At 38.9% G+C, this 19,088-nt stretch overlaps 1 pseudogene; it reads left to right on the top strand.

Moving 5' to 3' along the window:
• The first annotated feature begins 281 nt into the window (after positions 1-281).
• LOC122333790 overlaps positions 282-19,088 on the top strand; it is a 40,216-nt pseudogene continuing 21,409 nt past the window's right edge.

The raw sequence follows: 19,088 nt of genomic DNA on the forward strand, positions 1-19,088 counted from the left end.
AAACTGGCACGAACCAAAAAACAAAACTAGAAAAGCAGCTTTGCGACGCACGAGAGTAATTTAATTTATGCATGAACTTTAAGTTTCGGTCTACTGTCCTGTTCGTTTTGCAGCTTGAACAACACGCGAAACGTCTCCTTTTGTGTCTCACACGCTGGAAACGTGGAGGTGAGTAAATAACGGCAGAGTGTTTATTTCTGGCTTAAACTATCTCTTTAAGATAGCGGCGATTGTCGCGTTGCGTCGGCAGAGGGCGCTGCAGCGATGGAAAAACGACCCCCGGAGGAAGGGGAGAGGCGAATCATCCAATGATATCGGACCAGAAATGATGCCGCTCGCAGTTTCGGTAAAGATAGAAAGAAGGAAAGGACGTGCACGCGTCGAAAAAGCTAGGTCAAGGTTTTGAGGAAAGAGCGTACGCTTTAAATAGAGCCGCGGAGCCCACGGGACGCCGCGCGAACGCACGGAACGCCGCGCGAACGCACGGAACGGCATACCTGTACAGCTTTTCTGCACGCTGTTTTTAAGGGATCGACTGCGTGAGCGGCGGCGGATATAATGATGCAGGAAGCCCCAGTGCCGCTGCTGAAAACAACGCGAAGGCAGTGACGGTCTCAAGCTCGAGAAACCAGTCCTGTCACTTCCTCTTTGACGTGTGCGTGCTGCGGACCGTCAGCCGTATGCGCTTTTTTAAAAGCACGGGACTTCACGGAGCACGCCGTCGGCCTGCTTTGCCGTTTTATTTAGTCGGCTGAACCGGCAGCCAGCGGCTCGCTTACAGACAGCGCGGGAAAATAGCGTTGCAGCGACCGGCAGACACCTCGACCTGCTGCGGGGATGTGCGCGAGCTAAAGCCGTTGGATATCGATGGCCGCGTCGCTCCGCTAAGAGACGCTTCGAGCTACGAACTCAAGGTAAGAAATAACAAAAGCCCGCGAAGTATCTGCTCGCGCGTTTGAAGCGTTATTCTCAACGGTCTCGTTTTTTTTAATTCAACGGTCGCTTGCGAGTTAGCCAGCCACGGCCTTCTCTTGCTGTCATTCGTGACCAAAATAAATAATTAAACGCCTTAAACCCTGATTTTTTTTTCTTTTTTTACGGATTGCCCCACTTAAACGAACCATTTGGGAGTTGCAGTGAGATTAATGTACGCGCGTGTCGAAGGTGTTATTTAACAGCGGAGGATATTATTGTGTTATTTAGATGCTGTAATTTCACTTTTATCTTTTACGGTTGTCTAGATTAGATGGGATTCATAAATTGGCCAATCTACTCGGTAGCATGAATTGTTAATGAGGGTTATCACTGGGCAGTCAAATCACTTATCACCGGTTGATATTATAGTCAAACCCCTGTACCTGTAATAATATATGATGTATTAATTATTCATGAATTAGCGTTGAACGTATTCATATTCTCGTGGGTATTTGGCAAGATATCTTGGCGTTTATATTAACGTGTGATTTACAGACGGGTTTGAAAATGCTAGATTACTTTTCATGTGCGTTTTCCTTGAGAAAGCTGGTCACGAGGTGTATAGTTTGATATTTGTAAGTTAATTGGCTGTCAGAGTTAACCTACCTGGTTGAAGAAGATAAGTTAGCTTTGCATATGATATTATCTACTGTAAATAGATGAATACCTAAGTTTGTGTTTATAATGGACGCTGTTCCCGCATTCTAGAAAAACACTGATGGATTTTTATAATAATAGAAAAACGGCTATCTCCGCTTGCGTTTCAAAATTAACTATGTTTGAGGCAAAAATAGTACAAATAAATATTTAGCTATTTTCCACATTCTAAAGCCTCATTAGACATTGATGCTAATTAATATAACTTGTGTAATATAATGTTTGATTTTTAGCAAAATAATGTACATATTTTAACGTTTTACAATTGTTTTTTGCATATATGCTGACTCAAATGACGCAGACGTGACTCTCTCTTGTGTTTTTGTTTGCTCGTCCACATAATAATTGACAGCAAATTTTACCCTGCTTTTGCCTATTAGATATCTAAAGTTAATCAACTGTCAGAGATAACTTGAGATAACCTGGTTAAGGATTAGAAAGCCTTGAAAAGTTCTGTTACCCAGTGACGAAGAGAGTTTTTCTGTAAAGCATTGCTTTGTATTTGTACCTTTGCCCATTTTTATCCTGTCTATCTATCTATCTATCTATCTATCTATCTATCTATCTATCTATCTATCTATCTATATCACTGGTTTCCCCACTATTCAGATTAGTGTTGTTGACCAATAACTGATCATCCAGTTTCTATATGGTCCGTTCCAGTGCAAAGCACGCGGTTACATCCTTCAATATCTAGCATTAATTTCATCTGTCTCTGATTAATAAACACCTCGAACACGCAGTCCTGCATCATCCAGTAATAATTTCAGTCTTGTCAAGATAATTGGGACGTTGTTCACGTCTTAATCGCAGGGTCACAATTATCTTGTCATGGAATTGTTAATTTTAGCTGCTATTCCACTTCGGAGCCTCGTTTTTGCCACGCGCTCGCAGGACGCTCCCTTCCGCCAGCAACCTACATTTTTAGTTAGCGAGAGCTCATAGCTTGCCATGTTCTCTTCAAGCGCATCGAGGGAGAGGGAAAAAATGCTTCCCTGTATCTAATTATCCTGCCAAAATGATTAGGTTTGTTCTTAATGAATCCTGTTATGAAGCAGCCATCGTAGAAAGAATGAGTCACAGTATTGATTGCCTTCCTCCCTCCCGGCCCGGCCGGAGAACGCCTGCTAATGGCCGCAGCTCCGGCAGGGATGTACGGCGGACGGAGGCGAGGCAGGCCGCTGCCAGGCTCGTGACAGAGCGCCGATGTGACCCCGACACCGTCAGCAGCGGGCCGGTGGCACGGCGGAGAGAGGGAAACGAAACGGCGGGGCGACACTACGCAGTTGCACCTTGTTATTTATAGCCACATAGTAAACATTGAAATGTATTCCCTCCAAACAAGGCAAGCGAGCGCGCCACGAAGCTGCTACGGAGCGCACGCATGTTCATTTAGACCAGGAAGTTTGTCATCCATTGTGTTGTTACCGCGAAAGAACCAGTGCTAAGTTTTTTTTCTTGGTAAAAATGTAATAAATTTACATTGCAATAACTGTATATTTCTATACAGAATATCTGTGCTGGAAATTCAAGCACAAACATTGTTATATATTACATAAATATAGAAATTGCTGTTTTTGTTAATCCGATGAGTTTTAATTGAATTCTTAAAAAGATTATTGAATGGATATGTCTGGTACCAAAAAAAGCAGCTTTGCATTTTTTTTTAAGTACTTTTTTTTTTTTTTTTTTTTTTTTTAGGTAAATACTGCCGCTGGGGTAGGTACTAATATGTACATTTTAGCCACTTTTAAGTTACCTACCAGTATGTACTTTTTAAATATAAATATTTAGCAAAGGTACTGCCTTAGTGGCAGATTTAGATTTTGAAAGTGTTGAACAAAAAGGAAAAAAACATGAATTAAAACCTGTTAGCCATTGGTAATGCGGCTGATATACGAATAAATGTAATCGAGAGCGGCGGCCTTGACATCAAAACCCAGGAGACTAATTCACCATAGGATCCCTCAAGATTTTCCTATGGGTTTTATAATGGGGATTTTCTAGTAAAATGAGGTCTGTGGAAAACAACGTGATGACGCTTGGATGTTTTATTGTGCAATGCAAATGCTCACACACCATTCAATTGCAGTTACTTACTACAAACATTAGCTTTTTCTTCAAAAATCTCAAGGGAACCCATGTTGAGTTAGTCTTTCAGGTTTTGATATCAAGTTTCTCTAGTGTATGAAAGTTGATTTTTGTTTTATTTTTCAAATTATGCAACTTTTCTTAACCATAAACATCCTCTTAAACCGTGTCTACGCAACATGTCTGCTTCGAGTTTCTGCTTACTTTTTTTTTTTTTTTTTGCGCCATATTAAACGAGTGGTTCTGATACAGCGTATATGCCATTGCGATGTACATGCAGTCATGCATATCCCTTCTTTGAAATGAACGCGACGGCTCAATCGTTCATCGCTCGAGTCGCGTTCGCATGCGTGATATGAATGCCAGCCGTCGGTATACAGTGGAATCTGTTAACCTGTGTAACCGTAGCGCTTTTCTCTTGAGCGGGCCGAGAGTGTAACGGAGAAGCTCGACCCTCGTCTCCAGACACTGTATATCTCCCAGGTGAGAGCATTAATAAATGAAGTGTGTAGGTTTGTGTGCAAGCGCTTTGTATCATGTTTAGCATAGCTTGTTGCGGATCTCCTTTAGTATCCGTTGGGGAGAATCAGCCCATCAATCATTGCGGCACGGATGCGTCCCGTTCTATTTCTTGCTGGATTTTCTTGGCGAACGTTTTCGCTGGGCACCACTGGTATCTCCGCTTCCAAATATACCCATTGTGCTCGTTAATAAGTGTACCGTAGCAGGAAGTGTGTTGGTGTTGGCAGAAGAGCTGTGTGGGCATATGCTTGGGTGTTTTTATATAACTTACGGAAAGTTACAAATAACCATACCATCTCCATTGACATCGCTATTCCCTGCTCTGCTCATTAGTCAGCTCATCTGATCTGGAAGAGTTGATTCCTGCAGCCGATGAGGGGAACAGCATCTGCCTTCTAGAGCTGTTTTCAATGGTTCGGAAGAGGAACCATAACCTGACTGAATGATCAGAAGATCCTACTGGAACAGTTTACTGAAAAGATTCAAACTATTTACACCGTCTCGTGTCTTTTACTATGGAAGCTGGTTTACATTAGTATAAAACCAAAAAAGGTAATTGCAACTTTTCATTTCACAACTGACCTGTTTTTGAGTTTTTTTTTCTCAGAATTCGTCAGAACCGTGTGACACAAATTTGCAAATGCTTGTTATAAAGCCAGAATCACATTTTTCCATGTCTCACAGTGTTCTGAAAATATATAGACTTTATTTATTTTTTATTTCTCACAATTGAGCTCATAACTTGCAGTTTTATCTTTATCACATAAAATTGCATGTTTATATCTTAAATCTCATAAAAAGTAATTTTGACAATTACATGCATTTAAAAAAAAAAATCATTCTATTTATTCCATATTTTTTTAAACTTTCCTGTGACAAGGGAGAATTTGGAAAGGTCATGTAGCTCTTTTTCTTTTCATTACCCCAACTGATGGCAGTCAATATCAACCATCTCGACACGTCATCTCTCAAGTCTTTTTAAAGTCACTTGTTAGTTTTGTATGACGAACAGACCTGAACTGTTTGTCATTATTGACTTAAAATCTACAGCTGTCAAACCTAATATTGACTCATTTAAATAAGAACCAGATTATGACTTCATTTTGGGCTGCTTCTTATGCAAAGCTATCGTATGTCTTTGAATACGGTTCACATGTCAAATGAACTACTTTAATAGTTTGTTTTTGTCACTTTCGTTATTAATTAATTTGGCTCTTGGGACACAGTCACCAACTGTTGTTTTGTGTAAAGCGCTACATGAAGACACTCAAGCGGGTTTGGATTGACATGAGGCCGAGCATGACTGAATTTCATTATAGGGTGAACTATCCCCTCATACACATTGGCTGACACCATCAGAAGGCTCTGTGTGTTGAAATTATCCCATCCGCTGACCTCGTCCCAATTTCACAAATGGAAAAGTTGCATAGGACCATCCCCAAAGCGTTATTGCTCTCATGCTGCTTGTGACGGCATAGCCAAACGTCACTGTCTTTTGAAATTTTAATAGTGTTTGTCCGCCCCACTTACAGTAATAGACTCGGAAAGGCAATACACTGAAAGGACCACTCTAGTAGTTTGGACCTACCTGCTTCAACCTCTTTTGTGACATCAGTTCGTTCGGTTTTGGTTATGTGCGGGCAATAGCCGTTCTCCACGAAGCAGAGCACCATTATTAATGAATGCAATCAGGAAATGGCCAGTTGGTCTTAATAGATGCCTAATCTTGGTAACAAATGGGTCCGGGGTTGTGGGGGGATTGTGTCATTGCAGGCTCCGAGCAATGTGTCGTTAATGCTGCAAGAAGCAACTGTATATTTTTCACTTTTTGCGCTTGGAGCTCATCCAGATGCTAATGGTATTGGGCCGTGTGTGTTGCTCTGAGGCCACACCCACTGTGATTTTGATTGATGGCATTGCCTCTGAACTTAGAGAAGTAACTGAAAAGATATTATGGTAGATGCTAGACGATACGTTTTAAATACATTAGTGATATATTTGTAATGATTGGCAACCAAGTAAGGTTTTATGTTAACATGTTAATGCTAATTTTAAACATTAATAAAACCAGTGATAAGTTATTAATAAGCTTTCCATTGAAGTATGGTATATTATGGAATATGATTTAAGTTTAATAAATACTGTAACAAATGTATTGCTCATTGGTAGATGATATTGGTTAATGCATTAACTAATGTTTAATAATGGTACCTTTATTGTTAAGTGCTACCCATTATGTTTTCTAAAGACAGTGCCAGTAAACTGTGATCCATGTTTTTATAACGCTTCTGATTTAAAGCATTTTTTTAATATTTTGTGTTCTCTGAGGTCCATGTATAATCTTAGCAAGATTTTTGCATTAAAACGCATAATATTTATAAAGTAATAGGCCGTTTTCTGTCCTGTTTTGACTACCCCCTAATCAGAATGGTCTGTTTGAATAGGCATACTGTTGTCTCTAATCACCCACGGATGTGATTGGCTAACAGTTGCGTATGTTTGACAGCGTACATTCCTCATAGATTATCATTAAAACCACGCAAGATATTTGCGTGCAGTAATCGTCCTGGTGTGTACGAGCATTAACGAGAAGGTTTTGAGTTCTGAAACTTACAGAATGTTTTGCAGTACAGTCACCTTGTATATATGTAACGATCAAGGGAATGCTAATTCACGACCTGTTTGAACGTAATTTTCCATGAGTAATGCTAACCATTTGTTTTTTTTATTTATTGATTCAAAACTTTGATTAAATAATGCCATGTCTCAAAAGTTCCTGTGACATTTTCCATGCACATGAGTCATTTCCATGTTTCAGTAGCACCTCTGTTTTTATATGGTTTAGCGGCAGAATTAGTTTGAATTGACATATTTACTTCATCAGTCTTGTTAAGCTCTCGTTGTAATGATTCGTTTTGAATGGCATTTATACTTCAGAATTTGTAAATATAAATATTCAGATGCATACTGTAAAAAAAAAAAAAAACAACTATTTTTTTGTTTAGTTGGTGCAATGTTTGTTTCTCTCTTGCACAACAAATTCTCATCCAGTCACACAGTCAATATTTCCAGCATCGTCTGCGTTTTATCTTCTCGCTGTAAAATTACACTCAATATCAAACACCTGATGCAGTATTCAACAGCGTGATCGATTTCTCAAGCCTCAAGTTATGCTAATTTCACACAAAAATCTATGCAAGTCGTTCTGTTCTACAAAATGATTTTTCATACACACCCATGTCTTTGGGTTTCATCAGCTGCATTGGTGCCCGCGATGAGGCTTTTGGCTTCTGCGGTTTAGCAGTTCCTCTCCGAGTTCGTATCTGATTAAGTACGAAGGCCAGTGGAACTTACCCGCCACTGCACGCAGCGACCCGCTTACGGCAGCGGCCCTTTCATCATCGCTTTGAGCCGTGTTGCTCACTTGTGAAGCGATTTGCATTTTATTGTGAGGTTTTTTTAGATTTGCATGGTTATTTCAGAAGGTATTTGCAACGCAAAGCTAAGCAGAAGGATGAGGAGAGGTTGCCATTGATAATTTTTTTGCGTAGTATAGCACGAGAGGAACTAGGTTTAAAACGACATGTTCTCAGCTTACATGTCACATTTGCATATACGAATCTCGATAATGATTTGTCTTGAAATCGGGAGATTTTCTTCGGCTCACGTGCGTTTGGTTGCATTTGTATGTCACGGCGCTTTTGCATTTTCCCTCCTAGCCACGTTATTTGTTCCTCCCCATTACCCAACAGCATATCAGCAGTCGCATCAGGTATCCGCCTTTATGAAACTCATGCATTATACCCGAGCCTCCTTAATGTGCTCCGCCAACACCGCCGAGGTAGCATCTCAGACTCCGGCGGAAGCTCTTTTCTCAATAGGTTCCATTTTTCCCACAACCGGCCCTTAAAAAGGCTTTTTAATAGCTCTGAGTAGAGGCTCGGCATGAGATGAGTGGCTGACGATTATCTGAGCTCAAATCCCCGTGAGGTGAGTGATTTATTACAATAATTTAAAGAAACGAGCGAGCACGGAGGCGAGCCACTATCAGCTGGCCCTCTCTATAAATAAACTGCCTTTTCTCATCATCCGCCCCTCACGTCAAGGGTTTGTTTGCGCTTCCCTCTTCCTCCATTTATTCGTGTGTCTTGTGTAGCGGCGCGTCGTCTCCGACTTATTTGCCTCTAATTTATCTGAAGCAGAAGAGACTTCGGATGTTCTGATAAGAATTTTATGGTCTTTTCGGAAAAGCGTCGTAGGAAGCGAAGCCCCTCGCCGTGTGAGATTAGTAAGAGGGAAGCACTTTGGAATGGATTACCTGTTATTCAGTTTTGACATTGATGCACATTATCTTTTGATGTCAAAGCATTGTATTTTACAAAGGCAGACTTCAAAAAGTCATAATAAATGCATTTTGTGCATGTTTTATGAAACGGATGCTTAGTTATGCTTCTTGAAGTTGCACGATGCAATGGCAAAGCACAGGTGACTTTTCGTTCACGACTTTCGTTTTCAAGTAAAATATTAATTGATTCAAACCACGGATGTGACAATCATTTGAGCTAAAAAAAAAAACAATTTTTTATTTTTTACATGTTTTGATGAATAGAAAGTTCAGCAGAAGTGTTTATTTGAAATAGTTTTTTTTGTTGTTGTTATAATGTAGAAATGTTTACTGTCATCTTTTGATTTACATAATTTTTCCTTGACCAATAAGTACTAATTTCTTTTTTTTTTTTTTTTTTTTTACTTTTACACAATTACAGAGGTATTTTATATTATCATTTTGAAGTACACTGTTTACCGATATTAAAACAATAAAATATAGCCATCATTGGTGCCCTTTGACTGAACCATTAAATTAAAAAAAATAGTGTCTGTTTTTTGTTTTTGTTTTTTAGCTGTGATTTTCCGAATGAAAACCGTTTCAAAGTAAATGCTGCATCCAAAGATTCTCAGTACGCGATGAAGTTGCTTCAGGTTAAAGGTTTGTTACGATCTTCCACGGCTAATTATTTCACTTTAAAGAATTAGCTTTAGCCTTTGACACCCTCAGAAATGGGATAATGGTGTTGATATTCTCATGGCAGTGATGCCCATAGCAAGTAAACCTGTTTAATCTCTTTATCACAATAGCCAACAGTTGTAATATTCAGAATACTCCCCTGTTCTTTGTTCTGTTACACAACGTATCCAAAACAAAGGAAACAGAAGGAAGTCTTTTGTCGCCGTTGTGTGCTCAGAGATTTAGAGTCGCATTAAAAATCCTGTTTTATTTTGTGGTGTTCAGCAGTTCCGCTGGACCAGCGACGTGGGTCGTGTGTGTTTTAGACTCCTGCATCTGTGTTATGTCGGCTACTTTGAGGCACCAGAGGACTTCAGATCAATTAAATGTAACAAATTGCCGTTGCAAGATAGACGGGTGTGTTAACAGAAACCTGCTGATGGCGGGATAACGGATGAGTGGCGTTTGGTGCTGAACACTACAGGTTCTGTTGTCAGGTTGGCTAGAAGGATGTGAAATGTCAAACATACCCAAGGTCCCCATTGTACTTCCTGTTTTGAGTAACACAAACTGAGATATGCACGCCACATCTTCTAAGACTTTAAGTGTGGTTCTCACGATAGCCATGGGAGTGAAACTTTGTATATGCACAGTGCTAATTTTCATATTACACATTCTTTAAAAGCTTCAAAAGTTGGGGTCAGTACATATATATTTTTATATATACAGTTTATATAAATAATTATTTATATATATATATATATATATATATATATAAATTAGTGGGAAGTGTTTGGTGCTAACCAAAACTGCATTTTCTCATCAAAAATACAGTAAAAACCTAAAATATTTGAACAATTTAAAATGACACTCTTTGTATTTGAATATGGAATTATCCCTGTGATGTAAAGGTGAATTTTCAGCATCACGTTACTACAATATTCCATCCTTTAGAAAAAATTCTAATATGCTAATAATGCTTGTTTTCTTATTATCAAGAGTTGTGCTGCTTTTATTTTTGTGGAAACACTGATATATTCTTTCTTTTTATGAATAGAAAGTTTAAAAAAACACACACACACACACACACACAGACATATATATATATATATATATTAGTCTTGAATTTATTGACATTATGCCTCTATTGTCACTTTTTGATCGATTTAATGCATCCTTACCAAAACTTTTGAACCATAGTGCAAATATTTTATAAGTAAAGATATTTTAAAGTTAAATATTAACCAATTAACAACTATAATGTAATCTCTACTTCGAGAGTTTCCAAATAAAATTATTTTTAAATAACAATAGTTTAATAGCAGATGAAATTAGCTACTTCATCTTGTTATCGTAGTTTTCAATTTCTCTCCTGTAGGCATTCGGTAGGAAATCGGACTTCCGAGACTGCTGCGCTGAATAACTAACCTGATGTGTTGTCGTAATTGTACACCGCTTCGAGATGCCCAATCGTGCCGGACGCCAACCTTAAAGAAATCAATACAGAGCTCTTAGCGTCCCTGCAGAGCTTAAGGCAGCGCCATATGAAATGTCACACATATCTAATCTACGGGCCGACCTCACATTAGCACTGTTTAAGTGAATTAATCTAAGAGGTCGATGCGTTTCTGGGAACTGTGGTGTAGCTTCAGTGAGCTAATATTCATCACCGATAGTTTTCATCGAAGTGAATTGCGTTACATACTGTATGATTATGTAAGATTTTCCGTAGCAAAAAACACCATCGCTTTAAGCCAGACAGAATATGTTCTCTCAGATGACTGAAGGGAAATTTTAGTACATGCAAATAGTCATGTGAAAGTCACTTTTGAAAGATTAATAACAGAACGAGCCGAGAGACTCTGTATTTGCAAATTGAAGCTCTTTTTAAAGTAAATCAAAGTGGCCATTAATGTCTGTAGTTGGATTAAACACTAGAACACAGTGTTCTCGAGAGCAAACCAGACAGATGGCAGATGTCCAGATATCTTGCAATTAAATAGCTACTGGTAAAAAATATATATATACATGACAAGATAACTTTTTTCACGTTTATCTCTGGCTGCTTCGCAATTCATTTTCTTTTACCGTGCAATAGAAGAATGTACTTTACTTGCAATTACATACTAAGCGTTGTAAGAGTACAGCTGTGCAGCTTTAGCACGCATTCCTCGTCATCTTTCTCTTCTGAACATATCAAAAGGGATTGTGGGTAGTACTTGGTATGGGTTTTAAATGGCTCACACTGATATTTAGAGTGCAGGTTTGTGATATAATGCAGATACAGTATAGCCTGGAATATTTAATGTAAAATAATTTTACATGCTATTACCTTAAAGTTATACCTCGCATCTAGATATGGATGTTTGCCATGGATATGGATGTTTGATTTGAAGTATTGCAGCACATAAGTTACTAGCATGTCAGAATCAGTGCCAGATGAATTCCACAAAAATGCAATAGTTGTAATTTGCCAGCAGTGTTTATTAAATATTTTGGCTAATTCAATGGTGCTTTCTGTTACAAATTAGAGTGTATTCCATATAATTTCTCAGACATCCTTAAAAAATCAGTGCAGGAAATTGTGTATTTATTGAATGTTTGGTAGCTTTACCTCACCATAGTTAGTTTTTTCACACATTTCTGTAAAAAATGAGTGTTTTAAATATTTTAGCTCAGCATTTTGAAATTTATACCACAGATTTCCCTCCATAATCAGTGCAGGAATTCAATACATGTTTTAAATATTTCCCTTGTTTAAATTTATTAAATGTAAGTTTATAGAGCAGAAAATGTGATGGATCATTTAAAAATGTTAAATCTACATGCTTAAATTTTTTCCACGGCATTCATGTTAAAATGAATCCAACGGATTTCTCTCAAAAATCAGTCCAGGAAATATATATTTAATATTTTACCTCAACATGTTTAAATTTGGTAGATGTTCTAGATCTTTCATTATTTGATAGTTGGTTATTTTACCCTACCATGTTTCACTTTATTACACAGCTTTCTGCCCAGAATCGGAAATGTGAAGGATAATTAAAATGTATTTCCTCAGCATGTTTACATTTATTCACCGATTTCCCTCTGAAATCAGTGCAGGAATGCGATTAACATGAGCATTTTTAATTAACTTGCCTGAATTCTGCAGGTTTGTTTCCTCCAAACACAGCACACGAATGCAGTAGATGTTTTAAATGTCACCATGTTTCAAATTGTTACATAAAACTCCCTCCAAAATCGGTGCGGGAATTGCAAAAGAAGTCTGCCGGCTCGAGTCTATTTATGAGATTGATGTCATTATGCCATTCGCAGTGACTCCTCCCTGCTCATCTTTTTTCCTCATTAATTTTCTTTTATTCCATTGATGCTGCGTAATGCTTATTGACAGACCTGCACTCATATTAAGCTGCAGATGTTCCTCTCCTCTCCCTGACTGAATCTAATAGCTATCAGTCAGTCTGGAAGAGCGAATGCGAGCGGGAGGGGCCGGGACCTTTCACGAGAGCGGCAGTTTGAGGGCCCTCCCTGAGCCGCTTCATCACGCCAACCCCAGCCAATCCGGTAACAGCCTTTTGCATTTCCATGGCAACAGAGCTTTATAGCCCCACAAGAGGTGGATACAGGCGAAACGGCAGAGGAAAAAGGTTGCAAGTGAGAAGGAGATAAAAAAAAAGAGAGAGAGAGATGATTTCTTTTTTTTTTTTTCCCTTCATGTTTTCCCGATGATTTTACTGGCAGTGTTTGATGACATCTTCATTCATACCAGAAGATAAAGCAGCACAACAATGGTGGCATGATGCTAGAATGCTTCTGTTTGGGAATGAGACGTGGTCCGGCTGCTTTCTGTCCATTGATCGGATCAGTTGGATAGACAGCATGATAAGCGCCATCTAACAGGTAAAAACGTTCACGCTCGGACAAGCGTCTCGAATGTCGACGCAACTGGTAAACAGGTGTTTTTTGAAGGGACAGAGGGATGCATGCTGTGCTTTCCTGCTTTTGATCCGAGTCTCTAATGGAATGCTCATCAATCCCACAGTATTTTCACATGCAAATCCATCTGTGCAAGTCTCAGCTGTGATTTGGGCGTTTCAAAATCCCAAATAGCCTCACCTCGCAATTTAACCCATACACGCCTTGACGTATTAAGATGGAGGTTGAGGTGGGGGGAAAAAATCTTAATGCTTAATCTTAAAGGAAATGGTTAACGGTGATGTTTCGTAATGCTGTACGTCACAGATACTGTCAGCCCAGCCAGCATTTCCTCGTATTTTTCTATTTACATACAAAACGGGCTCTCTAGGTGTCAAATGCCTGTTGAAATGCGACACATTGAAATGATGATAAGCCATATTACCATGTGGACACTTGACACAAACAAGCAATTACCTTTTCCATTTCTCTCTAATGCAGTATGCTAATTAATACGCCGTTAAATGTTATTGCGCTCTTTTTAGGCTCCGTATTTTCGCGTCCTGCTTCCGAGACGTGCTTAAAAAACTTTTGGATTGTGGTCGTCCGTTTGTTTGGACACACAGGTCCTGGGAAAGCAGTCTCGGTAGGGAACTGTCAGGCACTGCAGACACTTGCCAACGGGAGTCATTTTTAGAAACCTTCCCAACATAATTATGGAAAATTGCATCTGATGCGATTATGTTTACTTTGTCGTGGCAGATCAATGGCAACACATGCTCCAAATGTAGTATGGCACAACCAGCTGGTGAGAAACGGAAAGCTAATGCGCTGAAATCCTGCTCAGTAGGTACATATGTTAGCGTTTCGCCGCGCGTCTGACACAGACGAGTCCCGTAGAGCTTGTGTTTTTGCTGTAGAACGGCAGGACAGGTGACGGCAGCGCGGCGTGCATCAGGACGGACTGGTTTCGGTGGGAGTAAAGAAGTCGTCCGTAATGTCTTTTGAAGACTCGTTAGACGTCTGTTTGAGGAGCAGCTGTGTCTGTATTGTAGTGCGGCATCTGTCTCTGGCATGCAGCAGAACGTCTCAGGCCTTCACCGATGGTGTCTTGATGCATTTGTCTGATATTTCAGGTTTAGCCACAAGCTTAGAGCAGCTTCGATGCTCCGGGTCCCTGACCTAGTTCAAGACCAAAATGTACCAGCGCCGGCAGCTGTGACTCACCAGCGCTGACCATTACTGCTCTCAATAATCCCGTCCAGTTGTGATCTTTTCTGACCTATTCTGATATTTATAAGTGAACAGAGGTGAAATGTAATTTTGGCCTTTTGCTTTAACGTCGAAAATCCTTTCTAAATAATTTAGGGTAACTATTGTATTTAATATCCTTATTTTTAGTTTCATTTCAAAACTGCATGTAGATCTTCAGCATCTAAGCTCACAAGTTAAAGATTTCATCAGACTGATAATTTATTGAAACCGTTAACTGTAATCTTTATCAGATTACATGTAGTGAAGTGTTGGGTCTGAGTCCACCTTGTTGAGTCCTATTTTAAGTGGGTTTTTATGTTTATTAATGTCTTTTTATATTAATTTTATGTTGACACTTTTAGATTTTTTTTATATTACACGACATGAATTTGCCTGGAATAATTTTTTACTTTTAAAACATTTTGTCCAAAATATCCGAGTCTGAGTCCATCCAAGTCCAAGTTCGTTAATAATTGCAATCCAAGTACCCAACTCTGACGTAGTGTATTTCATGCTGTGTAATATAATATTGTGATTTCAGTATCGTTCAAACAGTTTTAAGCCTCACCAAGGCTTCATTTATTTAATCAAAATGCAGTAAAATATAGCTGTTTTCTACTTGAATGTATTTAAAAATGTAATTTATTCTTGAGATGCAGAGCTGATTTTTTTTTTTTAGTATCATTACTCTTTAGTCTGTAGTGATCCTTCAGAAATCATTCTGTTATGCTGATTTGCTTATCAAGAAATATTTAAATGTGGAAAACAGCTGCTTCATATTTTTGTAGAAACTGTCTTCTTTAAATTAGAAGAATAGCTCAAAAACATGTTTGAATCAGAAATAGAAAACACATTTGAAATATCTATCTATCTGTCTGTCTATCTATCTATCTATCTATCTATCTATCTATCTATCTATCTATCTATCTATCTAAATTTATCTTTATTTGTTTAGTAAAAAAATAAATAAGGTTTGGTACAACAAAAGTGTGAGGGGAAAAAATATGTTGGGTGAACCATTACTGTAATTTCCTATGTTAATACCTAAGCTTTAGAGTGTCTTGGAATGATAAACAGTCATTTGATCTCCACCCCTTTTTTCTGTGACCCTTTGATTATTATGACTATTTTTAGAGACCCGTTGAGGGTCCAGCCAATCTATTGTAATTGTGTTGAATGCTTCCTTTTCACCAGAGGCAAGACAGCGCAATCACAGCGCAAACCTTTTTACTGCGAGTGTGCATGACGTAACCCAGCTATTTATAGATCAAATAGCTAGATATTTTTTCGTCATGGATGCTGTTTATAGCGCCGACAGCTGTTGCACCTAACATGGCCCCTCTTGGGAACCTTGAGATGGTCGCTCGGTTGATGTTTGGTGAGTCCTGTGGTGTCTGTGTTTACACCAGCTCACCTTTCTGTGCACACACACACACACACACACACACACACACACACACACACACACACACACTCAGCTTTACCTCTCAGGGAAGAGTTGGGTAAGTTGTCTGTGGATAATCCGTCTTACGCTAAGCGGCCTGTGTCATGTGACGTGCCCAGTGGAACCGCAGAGAGTCGCGGTGTCTGCCGGACCTCTGTGTCGTCAGCAGGTGGATTTACGTTTCTTACGGCAGCCGAAGGTCAAATCGAGGCCCCTCGTGTTTTGTTTAGAGTTTTGGTTTTTTTTTCTTCTTCTGGAAGTCATTTGCATAGACGTCGTTCCTGGACAGTTGGATTCCATTACAGCGCTGCTGGCGTACAGTAACACTGTATTTATTAATTGTGAGTTGGTTGTGCTACATGTGTTTGAGACCACTATGTCTGAATACGTAATGCCTGTGTGATGATACAGAACAGCTGTTGCTTTTGGGTTCCGTGAGTGATTACGAAGCAATATAGAATATGCTACTTTTGTAAACAGAAAAACATGTCTTTTTTTTATACTGTATCGCTTCAGTTTAAAGAAGTAATGATTTCTAATTTTAAGTAATACAGAATATGTCAACTATGTCAAAATAAAATTTATTTGTCAGCGGTTTTGCTTGATGATGATTAATCATATGTAAATTTATGTTTGTGTAAATATCTGTTGCATCCAATTTTTGGGGCACTTTGTTTGGTAAAATCAGTTTGACTTTTAGCATTTATATTTCTTTTTTTTTTTTTTTAAACAAGACACATTTTCTCAAAAAGCAAACTTGTATTCAGAGAATCAGTGCAACACTTGAAAGAAAAACAAAATCTCTAAATTATTGTTTTTATTTATTGGTTCTCCATATGCATCTCAGGGACATTTTAGATCTATTGTATTTTTTTTTTTTCTGTGTATGGATGCATTTGTGCAAGAGGATACCAATGCAACATATTTTGCAGTTTTTTCGGCTTATTAAAGGCACTTTAACTAATCAGAGTTGTTTGACTGAAGGTATTTTCGTAAACACAATTTTTCTTGTAAAAATATCTGAACATCTTTCTGAACAACGTAAATTTAATCAAAAGCAAAAGCAACCTTGCACTTGACTTTAGGGCTTTTTACTGAGTTGTAAAGAACTTGACCCGCCCACACAAATCATTTTACTGACGACTGCTTTTACCTAATAGGCCAATCACAACAGACTGGGTCATCTGACCAATCAGAACGGAGTAGGCTCACGGAAAGGAGAGAAACAGAATATTGAATGAGGGAAAAAAGGGTGTGGCTTGTTTTTTGTACTTTAAATTGATTGGATGTAGTAAATTAGGCATTTTATTCAGAAGTGAACACTGACGTTTGAGGGGTGTGGTTAATGACCAAGACATCAGAGAAGGACCTTCATTTTTAGAGATTTTAAGCGCCTGTATGCGAATGTTTCCATATTTTCGCTTCTGAAACACAATATTGTATTTATAGATTTGTTTTAGTTTCTGGGACACTTGATCTCTTTCTCTGCATGTCTGTAGATGATTTTCAGCTCCGATTTGTCTGTCTGTGTTTTTGCCCAGGTCTGAGAAATGAGCTCGGTTCCTTCTCTCTGATGCACTGAAGCTAAGGGCCGTCCTGGTGGATTTGCCCCTGACCCAGCGGAGCGTTTCCAGCCCCAGCCCCGCTCCACGGCCAACATGCTGATCAAAGAGTACCGCATCCCCATGCCCATGAGCGTGGAGGAGTACCGCGTCGCTCAACTCTACATGATTCAGGTTTGCTCGTGGTTTTATCTTGCATCAAAGCGGTCTTCATTTACTCTTTGTTGCGCAGTTCCGTGTCAAACAGCGAAGCTCAAAATGGATGAGATTTTCCATGAAAATAGTTTGTACAACTTTTTGTGCTATGTCTTTCGAAAATCATGCAATGTCTTTGCGTGCAAGTAGACTGTAAATCTGAAATGTAAAACAAGTAATGCAAGAAAAGTATCACAGATCTCGAATCCAAATTTTTACTTTAGATGAGTCCTATAAGGAAGGACCCTATGAATAGCAGGATTACCGTAAAATTAAAACCTAAACTTTTCGAATTAGGAACAACTAAAACCTATGGTTTGACATCAATGACATTTATCTATGTCCATGACACACAAAACCCAATGGCAAACTATGATTTATATAGCGGTCTGTTCCTCACCGAAAACTAACGTGTAACTTGGGAGGACTTACATTGAGTCATTTGGGTTATTTTTACGGTGCTTTTTTAAGCCGGTTTGGTTCATATGGTCACTATGAGCTGTGTAAATCTCCTTTTGTGTTCCACAGAAAAAATAACAGCCTGTGGGTGTGGAACGACACGGGTATGAAATAATAATGGCAAAATCTTCATATTTGGGTTTTCCTTTTAAGCGCGTCATGCACTTCTTCTGTTGTTTCGGTGCAAAGTGAAGCGCGTAGCATACAAAAAGCTGTGACTCACAGCTGGCTTGCTCGGTGTTTCCTTTTTGATACATGCTGTACTCTCTGGGTCAAATGCAGGGAAAGTAACATGCATGTCACTTCATTCAAATACGATGCACATGTGCAGTTGTACAGAACAAAGACGGCGTTTCATGTCTATTTTTGGTAAGGCACACTGCACGCTCTAAATATTTCACTGAATTTGTCTTGCGATCCCCTGAGAGAGGTTGTGGGTGCTGGCGAGGCAGGAAGCACCTTACACATCGCGCTGATGCCGAAACCACCAACGAGCTGATTGAGAAACGCTGATGCTCATCGGCAGCCAGGAATCAATACGAACCGCCACGATGTGCTAATGTAGATGTTGTAAGCGTGTCTAGAAGGGCTAATGTTGTTGGTTTACTCCGTTATTGGTTGACAAGTTAATAGCTGTGTTCTGAAAGCTAGCAATCTCAGCACTGTAAAACGTCGTAGTCACAAGAGCTACAGGATGAGAAAAATTTAGCTTTGGACAAATTACGAAGCAGCGAAACAACAAAGATTAGTCTTAAATAAGTCAATCCCACAATACAGTGGGGCGAGCACAAAAAACAAAACAATTAGAGCAACTTACGTGAAAGGAATGTTGAGTAAGTGTAAATCAAAATGTGAAATAAAATTAATCAAAATTAAATCATATTTGTTTTCAGCAAAAGAAGCTTTTAAGGCTCCCTGCATCAAGTATAATGGTCTAATATTTATATAAAATTAAGACAACAATAAGTATTAGGATAATAGCTATACAGTTATATTGTAAAATAAA

This window comes from Puntigrus tetrazona, unplaced genomic scaffold (genome assembly GCF_018831695.1).
Source record: "Puntigrus tetrazona isolate hp1 unplaced genomic scaffold, ASM1883169v1 S000000395, whole genome shotgun sequence".
NCBI lineage: Eukaryota > Metazoa > Chordata > Actinopteri > Cypriniformes > Cyprinidae > Puntigrus > Puntigrus tetrazona.